We start from the raw sequence: 15,756 nt of genomic DNA, 5'->3' as shown, positions 1-15,756 counted from the left end.
GCAACTTAAAATGATCTAATCGCAAACAGAGAAGCAAAATTGGGTTAAAGGGTTAGAATATAAATTGTGCTAATGTAATTTTGTAATTTTGCTTTAATTGCGTTAAATTATTTTAACGCAAAAAGAAACAAGTGTTAAAGCACATGCGTTAACGTTGACAGCCCTAGTTTATACCCACAGAACGTGACGTAAAAAAAGACACTATTTTTATCAGCAATTAAACTGCATAGATGAAAGACATTTAAAATGAACATTTACCCACTTTCATAATGGCAACTCTTTTCTGTGTAGTTGCTATAAAAATGGGGACTGAAGCTTTTAAACTTCAAAAAGAGTAATAAAAGCTGCAAGCAGCATTGAAAGTGCCCTCACACCCGAGAGCCACCTCCAGCCGGTGACCATAGGAAAATGGTGAACGGTGGGCAATATGCATTTCAAGTGGAAAATATAGGAGGAATATATAAAAGTCACTTATATATGCCAAAACTTCCTGTCGCCAGCTCTTGGCACTATGACTATAACTGAATATTGGCATGTGGATCTCTGCAGGCCAAGACTTTTATCAAAAAAATTTGAAGTTTGGAGCAGATTGAACATGGTATGTTTGAGTTAGTGTAAAACATGACATATCCTGTTTCCAAACAGGTGGCTCTATGATTATAACTGAATATTGGCATTTAGATGTCTTCAGGCCAGGACTCTTATCAAATGTGTGAAGTTTGAGGCAGATTGGAGCATTGTATGCATGAGTTAGAGTAATTTCCTGTTTCATGGTATTAATGGCATGCTTTATCAAATAAGCTAAGTGTTGCTAACATGCGTTACTATGTTTCTAGCATGTTACATGTTAAGTTTTGGGGCAGATTGGACACTGCATGCCTACAGCAACTTCCTGTTTCGTTGCATTAATAGCATTTTTTAGCACTTAGATAAGTGTTTTCTAGACAATGTGTTTCAACAATTTTCTAGCATGTTATTAGCCTTCAATGATTAGCATATGCTGACGCTTTTTAAAGAGCAGGTCATATGGTATTTAAAATGGTCCTTTTATTGTCTTGGAGTCCCCTACAACAGGTTTAAATGCATCTAAGGCCAGAAAACACTGTAATTTTCTCAGAATATACATTTAATATTAGAGTCATTTGCCAATGATTTCGTAATGATTCATTCCAAGCAAGTTCAGAGCAAACCCCTCCCTTCCATAAGCCTACTCTGCTCTGATTGTTCAGCTGGCCAAACCTGTTGTGATTGGCACAGAGATGAGTCCTTGAGCAAGTTAGTTAGCGAGCACTACCACTGACAAAGCACCTTTACATAAAACAATAATATAGTGCGCCAATCAGTTCTTATAATTATGACAAAATACAAAAACACTTATGCAAGCGAATCATACTAACAGCTAAAATTTTGCTGCTAAACTGTGAAACTGGGAAACACATTCTGCGAGAACAACCGGCTGGATGTATATTATTACTTATCATGCACTTTTTTGATTAAGAACTTTGCAGATTGTTTTCATTTAAGGATACCTACATTATAAACTGCAAAAGAGAGATTTTTCAAAAACCCAAACCATATAACCTGCTCTTTAATATGTTGCTGACAGAACTCCTATCAGTTAAACATGTCCTTTCCTGTTCCCAGCAGGTGGCACTATGACTATAACTGAATATGGGCATGGACATGTTCAGGACAGAGCTCCTATCAAACGTGCAGTTTGGGGCAGATTGGACATTGTTTGCCTGAGTTACAGCAACTTCCTGCCTCATGGTGAAACATTGAAATTTGTCAGGCTGCCAGGGACACGGCCTTTGAGAAAAACTCAAAATCTTCGTAATTTAGCATCACAAAGGCCTTATTACTACACTCACCAAATTTTAAAATGATCCAATTAAAACTGTACGAAGAGTTTGTTAAAGTACAAGGCCTGAAAATGGCAAAAACTGTACAAAAATGGTAGAGGGAATTCAAAATGGCTGACTTCATGTTGCATTTAGAACTTCGTTCCAAGAGGTATTGGAATTCATTGAAATTTTATAGGTGTTGCTATCAAGCCATTTTGCCACGCCCAATTCTGAACTCATATCAGATGTAAATTTTTTTCAAGTTCTGGCGTGTGCAATGTTTCATGAGTTTTCGAGCATGTTTAGGCCCTCAAAAATGTAATTCACTTTGGAGAAGCAGAAGAAGAAGAAACAGAACCATTGGTGCTCGGGCCCAAAATAAATGATAAAATTACATATTGTAATTGTAACAGAATTTAAAATTCTTGGATAAACCATTAAATTTACATTGTTTTACAATAATATATTGATTTGGTAACACATTTTATTCACAAAATTCTGATTCTGGCTCAGATAAAAAAAGCTGCAAGTAAAAAATATTTTTATAGGCATGATAATGCTGCACTAATGAACTGTATTTTTTCTCTTCCACAGTGCTCTCTTCGATTTCTACCACTACTTCTACATGTGCACCAATGTGCTCTTTTATGTCAGCTCGGCCATCAACCCCATCCTGTACAACCTTGTCTCAGCCAATTACCGGCAAATTTTTTTTTCCACACTTCGCTACTTAATCCTGCCATGCCACCATAAGAAACAGAAGCGTGTTCTCACCAGACACTCTATCAGCATCTGCAGCAACCAGACCTTCTCCACCAATGTCATTAAAGAAACCATTTACTGAATGCTGTCAAAATGGAGCCATTCCATTCTACTGTTTCACTCAGCCGAGGAGAGACCACTGTAGTGAAGAATGTTTTCATATTGAGTTATTATTACAAGAATTCATTATGCCCATGCAACTGAATCACCATATGGAGCTTATAAATGTTGCAGAACTGGCACCAGAGACATTTACAATGTTTATGGGAGGAAATGTAGCAACAAATACACACAAAAAAACAATGTGCCGAAAACTGTAAAAAAAAAAAAAAAAAAAAAAATCTATATCCAGATTATTTCTCATTCAAAATATGAAATAAATCTATTTTGTGCAGCTAAAAGAGTGAAAAGAGAAAAATATAATGAAGGGACCAGATTGCAGACACTCTCTATTGTATACACAGAGTCTTTATATCCATGTTATGTGTAAAAAAGGCAGCACTCTTGTGTGCAAACTGGAGAAGAGTGCAGGATGATGGGCATGAATGATTCTCTAATTCTAACAGCTTCATTTAAACACTGCCTTGTTCTGCAATTTGCAGAGAGAGAAGGGAGAGTTTTCAGATTGCAATGATATAATGTGTAACAGGCTCACTGGAAAAATGTGCCTCTACCTAAACATAGAATTCACTGCAGTTTTCCAGCTGAAATTAACACTAGCGGCAGTAAAACAACAACTGTTATTCCTTTTTACACACATTATGATTACGGGGCAGATTATTTCACAAATGCTTTTGTTAGCATTATCAGTTAGGTTTAGGGCTTAATAAAAAGCTTTTTATCTGCAACAAGTAGTGCAGTAATGGAGAAAGAAGTAAAGCTGAACACATTGAATTCTTAGAGAGCTGAGCAGCAAACTGAATCTGCAAATAATTTAAATTTACTCATGCACACCATATAGCATGATGTGTGTTTGTATATTACTGTATTTAAAGGGGGAAACAAAAACATTGGTTGAAAAAAAGATCACAGTCATCATGTTTCTTTATACCCACAAAAAGTAAATTAAAAAAAGATCACCGTCATCATGTTTCTTTATACCCACAAAAAGTAAATAAAAAAATCTTATATTCTTGGGTAAAACATTACCATAACATTCTTTTGCAATAATATTTTTATTTATTTAATATATATATTCACATTCTGATTCAGTTTCAGGTTAAAACATGTAGAAAAAAGTGAAGTAAAAATAATTTTAGGTATATAGTATACCACTTTAGGTGGTACATTATTTCAAACGTGATAGAGCATTAACCTTTTAGCACCACTCACCAGAACATTTCATTTCCATTGCTGCGATACCATTCCATTGCTTGTCAAATTCAGGGTCATCTGTTTTGGGGGAAATTAAATGTGGTTTTAACATTACTCAGAGGACATTTCACTTTGAATGTGCCACAAAAAGGTCAAGAGGTTACTTGATATAATTTTGCATACACAGGCACGGATTTTCAATGAGCCTTGGTTGAGAATATATGTGTGGCTGAAGGAAAATGGAAAAAAACAGCACACAATAAAAGTTCAGCTCATTTCTAATAAACTCTGTATAGACTTGTGGACACTTTTGATTTGAGCTTTATATCAAACACTCCCATATATATGAAATCGTGAAAATCCATCCACATGAATCATCATGAGTGAACTCTAAAGAACATGGTGGATATTCACAGCAGGGAGGAAGCTGAGCACTTGAGTGTAGTAGTAGACCGGTGTGTTGAAGTATACTGAATGGGAAAAGAGTGCATAACTTGTGTGTGATGGCCAGGGCTGTAAGGGCACAGCAAGCAACATAAAAAGAAGGAAATGAGAAAGTGAACGGTATAAGAGACCACCTGCTGAGGCTGTAGAGAAAACAAGACCAACACAGTAAGAAAGGTTAAAATGTTTGCTTGATGGCTCTCTGGGGTATCCTGATAAATAACAGCCGTGTGGTACATCAAACATACTCTTTTGTTTGGATGATCAAGATCATCATCGCTATGACTTTTATTGTAATTTTATTGTTGTTGCCTTCAAATCGATACCTTTTCAGTGTGAGCCTGAAAAAAACCTGCTATGTAACTCATTTTTTATGGTGTTAAACTGACTTTGCAGTGTTTTTAGATCAGTAGTAATCAGATTCACAATTTACATGCCTTTAGACTGAGCCTCCATCCCTCATAGTGTCATAAATACCATAAATGAATTCAAAACCCATCTGAATTGATGTTGAAAGAATCAATATAATGTACATCCCACAGTTGATGTTAACTCTGTTGTGGTGTTCAAAATAATACTGCAGTTAATACTGGATTTGAATATGTATTGGTGTTGATGTGTATCATTATTATTTACTTAAGACTAAAACTCTGATTTTTATGATGTATTCATTTTAATAAGGGAATAATTCTGAATAATAAATTGTTCAAAAGGCTTTTCTTATTCATCACACTTTAAATGTTTTTTTTTTTTTTTTTGTTTGTTTGTTTGTTTGTTTGTTTTTTGTGATGTTTAATAATGGATTTCTGCCAATCCATTATAATCCACAAAAATTTAATGAGTTTGTTTTGCAAATAATTGAATAAAAATTAAATTGTTTGCTTGTGACTCAGTTTGTATAAGTCAGATCATTAAAAGAAGTAATGCATATTTTCCTCAGTGTATTATGATAAATATCTGTGTAAATACTGTAGTATTTCATTTACAACTAATTACAGAGGCATTATAGATTTATCAAATGTGAGACATGCTAAGACTTTGCAATTCATTTGAGTCTAATCACACAAACATGCAAACAAATGACTGACATGGTTGACCTTATCAGACTGTCCTAAGGTAATGCCCAGTCTGGAGGTTGTCTAAGGTCTTTGATGGATGTGATTGTTGTGGTGATTAGATCCCAAAGGCTGGATTAGCACTGAGAAGCAGTCAAACATAATTGTGCTGTTCAATCACTCCTGAGATCCTGCTCTGAAGCTGGGGGCATCCTCATATCCATGATAAAAAAAAATAAACCTCTGACTTTTTTAAACTGTTTTGACATTCACAATCAGGAGATTTCAAGGATGCTCTAAGATCAAATTAATTCATTTTTATCTTATTTTCCATATGTGAAGGATACTTCAGACATCACCATTGTTTCACAATGTTTTCTGGTAAACACTTTACAACAAGGTTAAATTTGTTAACATAAGTTAATGATTTAGCTTTCTTGAACTAACAATGAACAATATTTTCACGGCATCTTTTATCATTGATTTTTGTAACAGTGGACAGTTAAAACTGTTTTACTTTTAATTTGTTGGTTATGAAAATGATGTTAGCCAGGGAAAACAGTTTCTCACATTCACAGATACATCAAACTTTTTTCTCTGTCAGTGTTTTTTCAAATTACACCCACTTTAGTGATCTCCTTAAATCTCCTTCATTGCATCCAATGAAACCATATAATTGTTGACATTGCCACATTTATAGACCATTTCATTGCTATAATGATCCTCCCTGCAACTACATAATTGACCTATCGGTAAGCCCCTGCCCTTTCCCTCGAATGTAGATGAGCCAATGGCAGTTGAGTATCAGTTGCATGGGGAGCGGAACTTGGACATCTTTAGGTTTCAGCGCCACAGAGAAACACTGGAAGATCCGAAGCTTTCATCGGTTTGATGGTGTTTATGTGACGAAAAACTGAAAAATGCCTGGGGTACTTGTAACACTGATTCCAGGTATCCTGAGAGGATGGGCAATAGAATTCATTTTATTACATTTCCTAAACCCAAACAAAACAGAGCAAAAAGCATTAAACCCCAACCCCAATGAAGACAAAAATGTTCATTTTCTGGTTCATACTCTCATTAAGTTACAAGTTTCATCTGCTCAAGCAGAAAATTAATGTCATCTTGCGTTTCAGCAAGGTATCTCTGGCTAAAAGCAGCTTACATTAAAGTTAGTGAGTCAATGTTATAACAAACCTAAATAGCAAACTGTTCTCACATCATGTACAGTGTCAGAAACAAATAAACAAAGGTCTACATTTCAGTGCCTCTCCATATTAAACTAGTTAAATGTACATTAATTTAATCGTACTCTGCGGTACATGAACAGTTACGTAATATGATTAATACAACACCTATCCCAATTACTGTAATATTACACTTCTCCCGCTTTGTGATTGCATTGTGATCTGTTAACCCTCGCTTCGAGTTACCCACCATATTTATTTTAAAATCTTTTATATATCCCTCCATGGAATATTTATTTCCCACTTGAATGGTGGCCCTTCTGTGTCCAAAACTGTGCAAACACATTGTGGGACAAGGTTTTCACACTGACAACTGTCATCGTGAGACAGTGAGCAACTCTGTTTGTTTGTCCAAAGGAGCAACAGTAACAAAGGGGGTGGGTGCTTACCGATATGTCAATTAGTAAAAACAAAGAAACCCTAAGCAGAAAGAGTAATAGCCTGAAGATTCACTCTACATTAATAATGGCTAAAGACCTTAGATAGTGCCACCGTGTTTTTTTTTTATGTCTCGTGCAGATTTAGAGATACTAGGTACAACAATTCATACCCCACAGCATTTCCCTCCTCTGCCCAAAACATAAAAACAGCAACATATCTTCACTTTTGCACATGTGCTTAATTACACATTCAGAAGGGCAATGAGCTTGTGACTCTTCCAGCTTCTTGAAGGGAAAGTGAAAATAAACTTCTCCGAAGAAGCGGCTAGAGAGGTTTGCAATAAGCATTCAGATTCAACTGGAAATGCTTTAATGAGTTTATATGGGTAAATAAAGTGATGTATAAATTTAATGATATGATATCAAAAATGGGCAATGGATTAAAAAGTAGGCAAATGTAATATAATCCATGTTATAATCCATGGTAACTTGCTCATAAGCATCTCAACACAACTTTCAATCTCTGTACACATAAGGGGGGATTGTAAGAGGGTCAGGTTGTCAAACAGGAAAGACTTAACAGAGACTGATCAGTAATTTCAGTAAAGACAAGTTTTTGAGTCAAAGGAGTAAACTCTGTTTTCTCTTGCAGATTTTGCCTGTTGGTTTCAAATACCTACCAGGAAGGTTTTTTATAAACTCCCTCTTCCAATTAAAATTCCAGTCTCATCATTTTTTCTTGTAGCTATTGAGAAACAATGTAAACATAATGACACCACAAATGACATATAAATGCAGAAGCAAGAGTCAAAAATTAAGAAAATTTTAGATTTAATCGAAAGGCATAACAAGTTGTGACAATTATATTGGGGCAGGGGTGTCGGATGTGTTTTTATATGATTTATATATGAATATATTAATTGTCGCAATATACCGGTATTGGCGATAACCGTTGTATTCAAATCAACAATTATCAATATCGTGTTAATTTAGTGTGTGACGATATACCGCAATATTTAAAATGACATCTTATTGTAAAGTGTTATTAATATTTATTCATCATACTGTTGAACATGACAGTATTTTCTCTCTTGTTATTTCATAGGAGCTTCAAAGAAGACGGAGAAAGCCAGAGTCTTGTTGTCACAGTGTCTGGTTTGTGTTCCCTGGGTGTCCACTAGAGGTCTCACTTCCCCATATCGTCACCCCAACCGCCACCTCAGGAACTACATTTCCCACAAGTCTTGTCTGTATTCATCACTGTTCATTGTATTCAGCTGTCCCCACTTACATTGTTTGCACCTGTCTATAAATACCCTGGTTGTTTCTGTCAGTCATTGTTACGGAGAGTCCTGTGTTTAATGTCACCCTGGTTTTTCGTGTTTTCCTGGCCGATGGTGTATGTTTCTTGTTTTTGGACTGCTTACCTGGATCGTGACCTTTGCCTGGCTGATTATGAGTTTTGGATTATCCCAATAAAACACTGCAATTGGATCTACCTATTTGTGTGCGTGTCGTGACAGAAGGACTCCGTCATGCCTAGATCCAACGGTGTGGGATTTCGTATCCGTTCCCCAGTCACCATGGAGGAGCGGAGGGGGAGACTCCTGAACCTAACCACCCTTCGTCAAAGGGGGAGTGAGGTGGGTGGCCTGGCGCAATTTGTTTTGGACCATGGCAGTCAGGTTAGGGTATAAATGATGAGGCACTTAAGGACATATTTAACACCTGGCTGGATGACCCTGTGCCTGGGTGGGAGATGAAGGGGCTGGAGATCCTGGACTTTTGGGGGTTTACCAATTACCTGCACCATCGTGCTCAGTGGGATACATCAACCACACCCCGTCTCTCCAGACACGATGGCCAATTCTACGCCTGGGTCTCCAGACAAGATGGCCGCCAGCCCAGCGCCACTGCACAAGATGGCCGCCAGCCCAGCGCCACTGCGGCTCGAGATGGCCGCCAGCCTAGAGCCACTGAACAAGATGGCCGCCAGCCCAGCACCACAGCACAAGATAGCCAAATCTACACCTGTGTCGCTCGACAGGAGGGCAGGACTCAACGCCTGAGTCTCCAGACAAGGTGCCCTCCCGAGTCGCCATCATAGAGGGCGGAGGAGGAAGACAGGCGTCTCCCGTTGCTCAAGGCCCGGAGGCCTCTCCGAGCAGCCCACTGCCGTCCCGGAGGGGGCCGTCTCCAAGCAGCCCGCTGCCGTCCCGGAGCCCGTCCCCGAGCAGCCCGCTGGCGTTCCCGATGCAGTGCCCGATACGGTGCCCAATGCGGTGGCCAAGGCGGTTCCCGAGGCCGTTCCGGATGCGGTTGGCCGAGGTGGTTCCTGAGCCAAGGCTGAGGCAGTGCCTGATGCCGGAAGCCGAGATGGTTCCTGATGCGGTGCCCGATGCGGAGCGGCCGAGGCGGTGCCCGATGCGGAGGCTGAGGCGGTGCCCGATGCTGTTCCGGAGGGTCGAGGCGGTGCCCGATGCTGTTCCAGAGGTCGAGGCGGTGCCCGATGCTGTTCCGGAGGTCGAGACGGTGCCCGATGCTGTTCCGGAGGTGGAGGTGGTGCCCGATGCTGTTCGCGGAGGCCGAGGTGGTGCCCGATGCTGTTTCCGGAGGCCGAGGTGGTGCCCGATGCTGTTCCGGAGGCCGAGGCGGTGCCCCGATGGCGGAGGCCGAGGCGGTGCCCGATGCGGAGGCCGAGGCGCTGCCCGATGCCGAGGCGGTGCCCGATGCGGAGGCGGTGCCCGATGCTGTTCCAGAGGGCGAGGCGGTGTTCCGCCTTCACGTCTTCGCAGGGCCTCCGGAAGGGCAGGTTCCGCTCTGGTCGCTCAAGTGGCGGGTTCCTCCCTGGCCATCGCCACAGCCTGCTCCTCACTGGCTCCCCGAGTGGCAGTCCCACTCTGGCTGCCTCAAATGGCGGGTTCCTCCCTGGCCGTCGGCACAACCAGAACTGATGGATCCTCTCCGGTGGCCACCTGAACTGCCTGGTCCCTCGTGGTCCCCTGAACTTTCGGGTCCACCCTGGCCCCTGAACTGATTGATCCACCTTGGCTGCCAGTGGAGCCATCACTGCCTGTCCCTGTTCCCCCTACACGGGCCTGGCCCTTCATCCCTCCCCCTGTTCTACCTCCACCAGTCCACCTCCCTCCTGGTCTTTTTGTTTTGGTTTTTGTTTTGGTTTCTGAGGAGCATCTGGTACCTGCTCCTTAGAGGGGGGGTAGTGTCACAGTGTCTGGTTTGTGTTCCCCTGGGTGTCCACTAGAGTTCTCACTTCCCCATATCGTCACCCCCACCTCAGGAACTACATTTCCCACAAGTCTTGTCTGTATTCATCACTGTTCATTGTATTCAGCTGTCCCCACTTACATTGTTTTGCACACTGTCTATATAATGCCCTGGTTGTTTCTGTCATTGTTACGGAGTCCTTGTTTAATGTCACCCTGGTTTTTCGTGTTTCCTGGCCCGATGTGTTGTATGTTTCTTTTTTTGGAACTGCTTACCTGGATCGTGACCTTTGCCTGGATGATTATGAGTTTTGGATTATCCCAATAAAACACTGCAATTGGATCTACCTATTTGTGTGCGTGTCGTGACACTTGTGCCCTGCATTTTATCAGTATCCTTATGTTCGTTGTGTGAAAAAGAACCCCCCCGGCGCTTCACTGACCTGTTTTCAGGACCCAACCAAAACAACTTTTATCCTCCAATCCATCGTGCCCCATGCTGAGATTATCCAGTACGTCCCTGAGATGAACAATGGCCACTTGAATAACCACCTTAGAGGCGACAAAATCAAGAACAACTGCTGTAACGCTCTGGTCTGATGGAACTTCTAAACTGGAGATTTTACGGTTTTGTGATATCTCCATTCTGGATGGACAGAACAGCTATATAGGCCACTAAATCCAAAAATGTGGAGGAGTGTGTTTCTATGATTAACAATTGAGAATTAAAATGTTATATTGTTATATATTGATGACCCCAGGAATATCTCCATTCTGTCGGGCTCCTGCTCGCCTCATCTGGAACATTTTAATCCATTATTTGCCGCCCATTCTATCTGCCCTGGGTGGGAGTTTTTTATGATCATCATTACTGCTGTTTACATCCCACCATAAGCAGACACTGGCTTGGCTTTGTCTAAGCTTCACGATGTGCTCAGCGGCAACATCAACAAACATCCATGACGCTGCTCTTATCATTGCTGGGGACGTTTATCAACATGTATCCTGTCCAACCAGGATCGTCGAATACACTGGATCATTGCTACTCTCAGTTTAAGAATGCCCTACAAAGCTCTGCTCACATCTACCGGCTTTTGGCAAATCGGATCATGCCGCCATTTTCCTCACACCAGAATATAAACAAAGGCTTGTTCAAGAACCCTCGGTGCAGAGGGTGGTGATGCGCTGGTCCGCACCACTCTTGATGACGCAGACTGGGACATGTTCCGAGCGAGTTCCTCTGACATCAGCGAGTTCACAGATGTAGCATTAAGCTTTGTAAACATGCATAGCCAAGCAAGCAATCTGAAACAATAACTATTAGATCCTTCTCTAATCAGAATATTGTGGGTGGACAGAAAAATCCGTGCAGCAGTAAACAACGCACTGCTGCATACAATGGCTGTCTTTTGTCGGGAAACATGAGCAAGTACAAAGCATTGTGCTATGTTCTCCGCTGCGCAGAGCAACCAAACTCCTGATACAGGGAATGAATAGGACTCTCATTTTCAGCTCAAGTGACTCCCGACGCATGTGTCAGGGACTAAGGACCATCTGTGCCTTTGGAAATAATCCTCTGTAGAGGTGGAGAGCAACCGACCCATCGCTGGCTGACCAGATAAACCACTTTGAAAACACTCTAAAGCAGCGCGAGGTCTGCCGATCAGCCCGAGTCAGGAAGCACTACACTCATCTTATGATCAGCGGGACCCCCTGTGGAGAGGGTGAGTAGCTTCAAGTACCTTGGTTGTAAAACATCTCTGAGGACCCTGACTTTGGACTACCCACATTCAAACACAGGTTAATAAAGCCAGGCAAAGACTGTACCATCTGCGAAAGCTGAGGAAATTCAGGGTCTCACCAGCAATCCTGAAAACTTTCTATTCAGGGGCCCATAGAAAGTGTATTAACTCAGTAAGGTATGGGAACAGCTCCAGTCAAGAACTGCAAAGCCCTGCAGAGAGTTCTGCGCTTAGCTGAGTGCCTCTCAGGGTCTGCTTCTCCCTCTCTGCAGGACATCCTACCTCAAACGCTGCAAAGCAGAGCTGTTAAAATCATCAAGGACTCCATCCCCCCAGTAACCATCGCTTTTCACTTTGCTGCCATCTGGTAATCACTCATTCCGTAGCCTGATGGCAAAAACTGAGAGACTTAGGGAGAAAGTTTCTTCCCCCAGGCCAATCAGGCTCAAAACCAGCCTCTTAACATAATCACTTGTCTCCACTTAATATTCATTTAATCAGTAAGATATTCATCATTCTCTCCCTTCACATTGACATACGACAGTGCCACTACCTGTTTGCCCATTCCTGTGTTATCTTAACATTTAAGACTACAATATAATGCACATATGCACATTGCCCTCTTGTACAATCCTGTGTATCTTAATATTTAAGACTACAGTATACTTTCATGCACATTTTTATCTATTCTATATTTAATTCTACAGTATGCATCTCTTTTTATATTTTATTCTTATATTTTTATTATTTACTTTTCGGGGCCAAGCACCGAAGGTGCTTAATGTATATTTTCATCTGTGTTGTATTCTTTAATAATTGCACTGTCCATGGAGCAGACCTGACTCACATTTCACTGCTGGTTATATATGCTCTATATAATCATGTATGTGATGAATAAAAATCTTGAATCTTGATAAAACAGAATTCACATGTGTCCACTAATTTTGACATATATATATTGAATTGTATTGAATTAATTATAACATATTAAATTATAAATTTTAATTATTAAAATAATCTTTATTTTAATATTACATTTTCCTTACATAATATAATATAATATAATATAATATAATATAATATCGTCTATGTCATGATCCGGTCTTTGAACTGCCGTTAATTCACCACACGTCATGATCCGGTCTTTGAACTGCCGTTAATTCACCACACAGATTTTCACACTACAGAGTACACCCTGGACGACATTTCCCATGATCCATTGCACCAATCACAAGTTCACCTGATAACAATCACACCATGCACCTGAGAACAATCACACACACAGCACAATCATCAGACACACTTTATAAGCATTGGACTTCTTCTCACACACTTCTGAGTATTGTTTAGCACTTATCACTCTCCTAGAGATAGCTACTTTACAGAGTCACTTCTAATCTCATCTTAGTTTGTTTTCCTGACCTTCGGCCTCTGTGTATTGGATTAACCAGACAAATTAAAGATTCGATTGTGAGCATGGTTGAAACCTGAGGAGCCGATTCCACAGAAAGGCAACAGGATGTTGTAAATCAACTCCTAGCACCACCAGTCTGAAGCAAGATAACCAACCAACTCTCTTCAGAAAACAGCTTTCAACATTAACACCATTAGAAACAATTATTGATAATTTCAATTCGAAAAAGAGATTGTCGAATTTGGGGCAAGTAATCAAGATTGAATGGTCAAAGAGATGCACAGCATGACCATCACATGTAAACCCATGAGAGTAAGCAAGATCATTGGATTGACTCCCTCCCCACCTAGCAGAACCAGACTGAAATTCCTAAGGGGACCTTTTAAAACCTCTGGTCTCCACACAGAAAAATCCTTATGTCAGAGAATGGCACAGGAAACTGTCATTTATAGATGTAGTTGCACCAAGATGAACACAAAAAAGACTTCTAAAGGAATATCAGTCCATTGCTTAACTCCATATCATTTTATGAAACCCACACATTTGACTATCATGTTTCTAATCACTTATTGTGTATGTCTTTTTAATAACTATTGAATAGCTTAAGTATTCATATTCATGTTTAGTATGTGTGTGTTCGAATCTTCTTTCTTGAAACGTTTCTGACCATCAGTTATTTGTCAAATGTGTATCATATTCTTATCATAGGAATCATGTCCAAAATTATACTCTGCAAGAGCGGGAAAAATTCGGACCACGTGATTGATAAGATAACATATGATTTTATGTCGAATGGGTAGGACAAACATCGCAACACCCCGAGCAAAGACAATATCTAATTGGTCAAGACAACATTTGAGGTGTGGCCAAAAGGCCAGTTTAAATATCAGGACAACCATCAAATTTTGCTTTTTGCTTTTGCTTTTAGCGTTTGCTTTTAGTCATGCTTTTAGTCATCACTTTTTAGCATTCTTTGAGTGCTGTTCCAGCGTGCCTTCGGCCTGCACACCTGCTGCTACTTAGCCATGATGAGAAGAAACACCACACAACCACCTAGTCTCGTCAAACTTTACTTCTGTTCTTTTACTTTAGTTCTTTTTCTTTTCCGTTGAGAGTTTCGTGTTCTGAGTTAAGTTTTGTAACGGTGTGTCTCCGAGTCGGACCTTGCGTGCCCGTCTGAAACTTCAACCAGCCCACAACTCTGCATCGTCAGCCAACGCCCAACCACGGGCTTCCCAAGAGGTCACTTTAACGACTACTGAACTTCCAGCCAATCAGCAACCTCGGGAAACCCCCTTTTCAGCGACAACAAAGGGAACCCCCATTACACAGGCAAAGCAAGTAACTTTACCTCCAGACTCTCATCTGTACTGGTGTATCTAATATAATTTTAACCTCATTGAGGAACTCAATGCGGGGGTTAATTAAGTGACTGATGGTTGTTCATGTCTATGCAATTTCACTTATTGCTGTAAACTTGGGATTCCACATTTTCATTCTCTTAAACTCATTCTTTCCTAACTTTCTATCCTCCTGCAACTTGTGTGAATGTGTGAGGTGCGTGTGCTTAGGTGTTAGATTAGTTTATATGTCTTAGATTTATCTAATAAAGGCTCATTCATATTGAAAAGAGAAGTATCTTGTGTTTTGTGCTTACAAGTTAATGTCTTAAACTGCCGATTTTGTTACTGTGCTAATTAATAGTGTTTTCACTATATTTTGGATATAATATCCAGTGCAGATTTGATGTTATACGGCTCCTTCAACGAAACGCTGGCCGTTTCAGTGATCAGCCGTGAAACAATGATTCTGTTCAAATTCCCTTTAAAATCTTAAATGATTCCCTTTGAGCTAAATTGACCTGTTTCCCTTACAGATATTGTTCGCTCATCGAAGACCCACGCTTGTTCTAGGATTGCTTTTTGTTTTACCTGTGTTATACCTGATTGCCATTGTTTGACCCACGCCTGTTTATGACCACATCTCTTAATAAAGCCTTGCATATGGATCCGCACCTCTCACGTCTCGTCAGCCCCGTAACAGAATACTCGGCCACACAAGGATCCAGCAGCTTTTTATGTGGATATTGGCCAGGTATGGACACTGCAAAACTGCTATTAACCTTGAGTCAGGGTATATGCCCACTTGGGGGCTATATTCAAGAGTATCTGGACATTGCATATTATTCTGATTGGCCGGACTGTGTACTGATAGACTTTTTTTTTTTGTGATGGATTAAATTAACCACTAAAGTCACAGTTAATCCGTGAAGGTCCCCGCTCATCTCTCAGTCAGTTCATGGACTATGCTTTGTTGATTGTTGGCTCACA

The 15,756-nt window shown here is 40.5% G+C and overlaps 1 protein-coding gene across 1 annotated transcript in view; it reads right to left on the bottom strand.

Annotated features, from left to right (window-relative positions):
- Positions 1 to 15,756, bottom strand: part of LOC109050245 (sterile alpha motif domain-containing protein 10-like) — an 890,290-nt gene that overhangs the window by 800,170 nt on the left and 74,364 nt on the right. The gene's annotated exons all lie outside the window — the stretch shown is intronic.

The sequence above is a fragment of the Cyprinus carpio genome, chromosome A23 (genome assembly GCF_018340385.1).
Source record: "Cyprinus carpio isolate SPL01 chromosome A23, ASM1834038v1, whole genome shotgun sequence".
Classification (NCBI taxonomy): Eukaryota; Metazoa; Chordata; class Actinopteri; order Cypriniformes; family Cyprinidae; genus Cyprinus; species Cyprinus carpio.
This window is presented reverse-complemented; position numbering and strand designations above follow the sequence as displayed.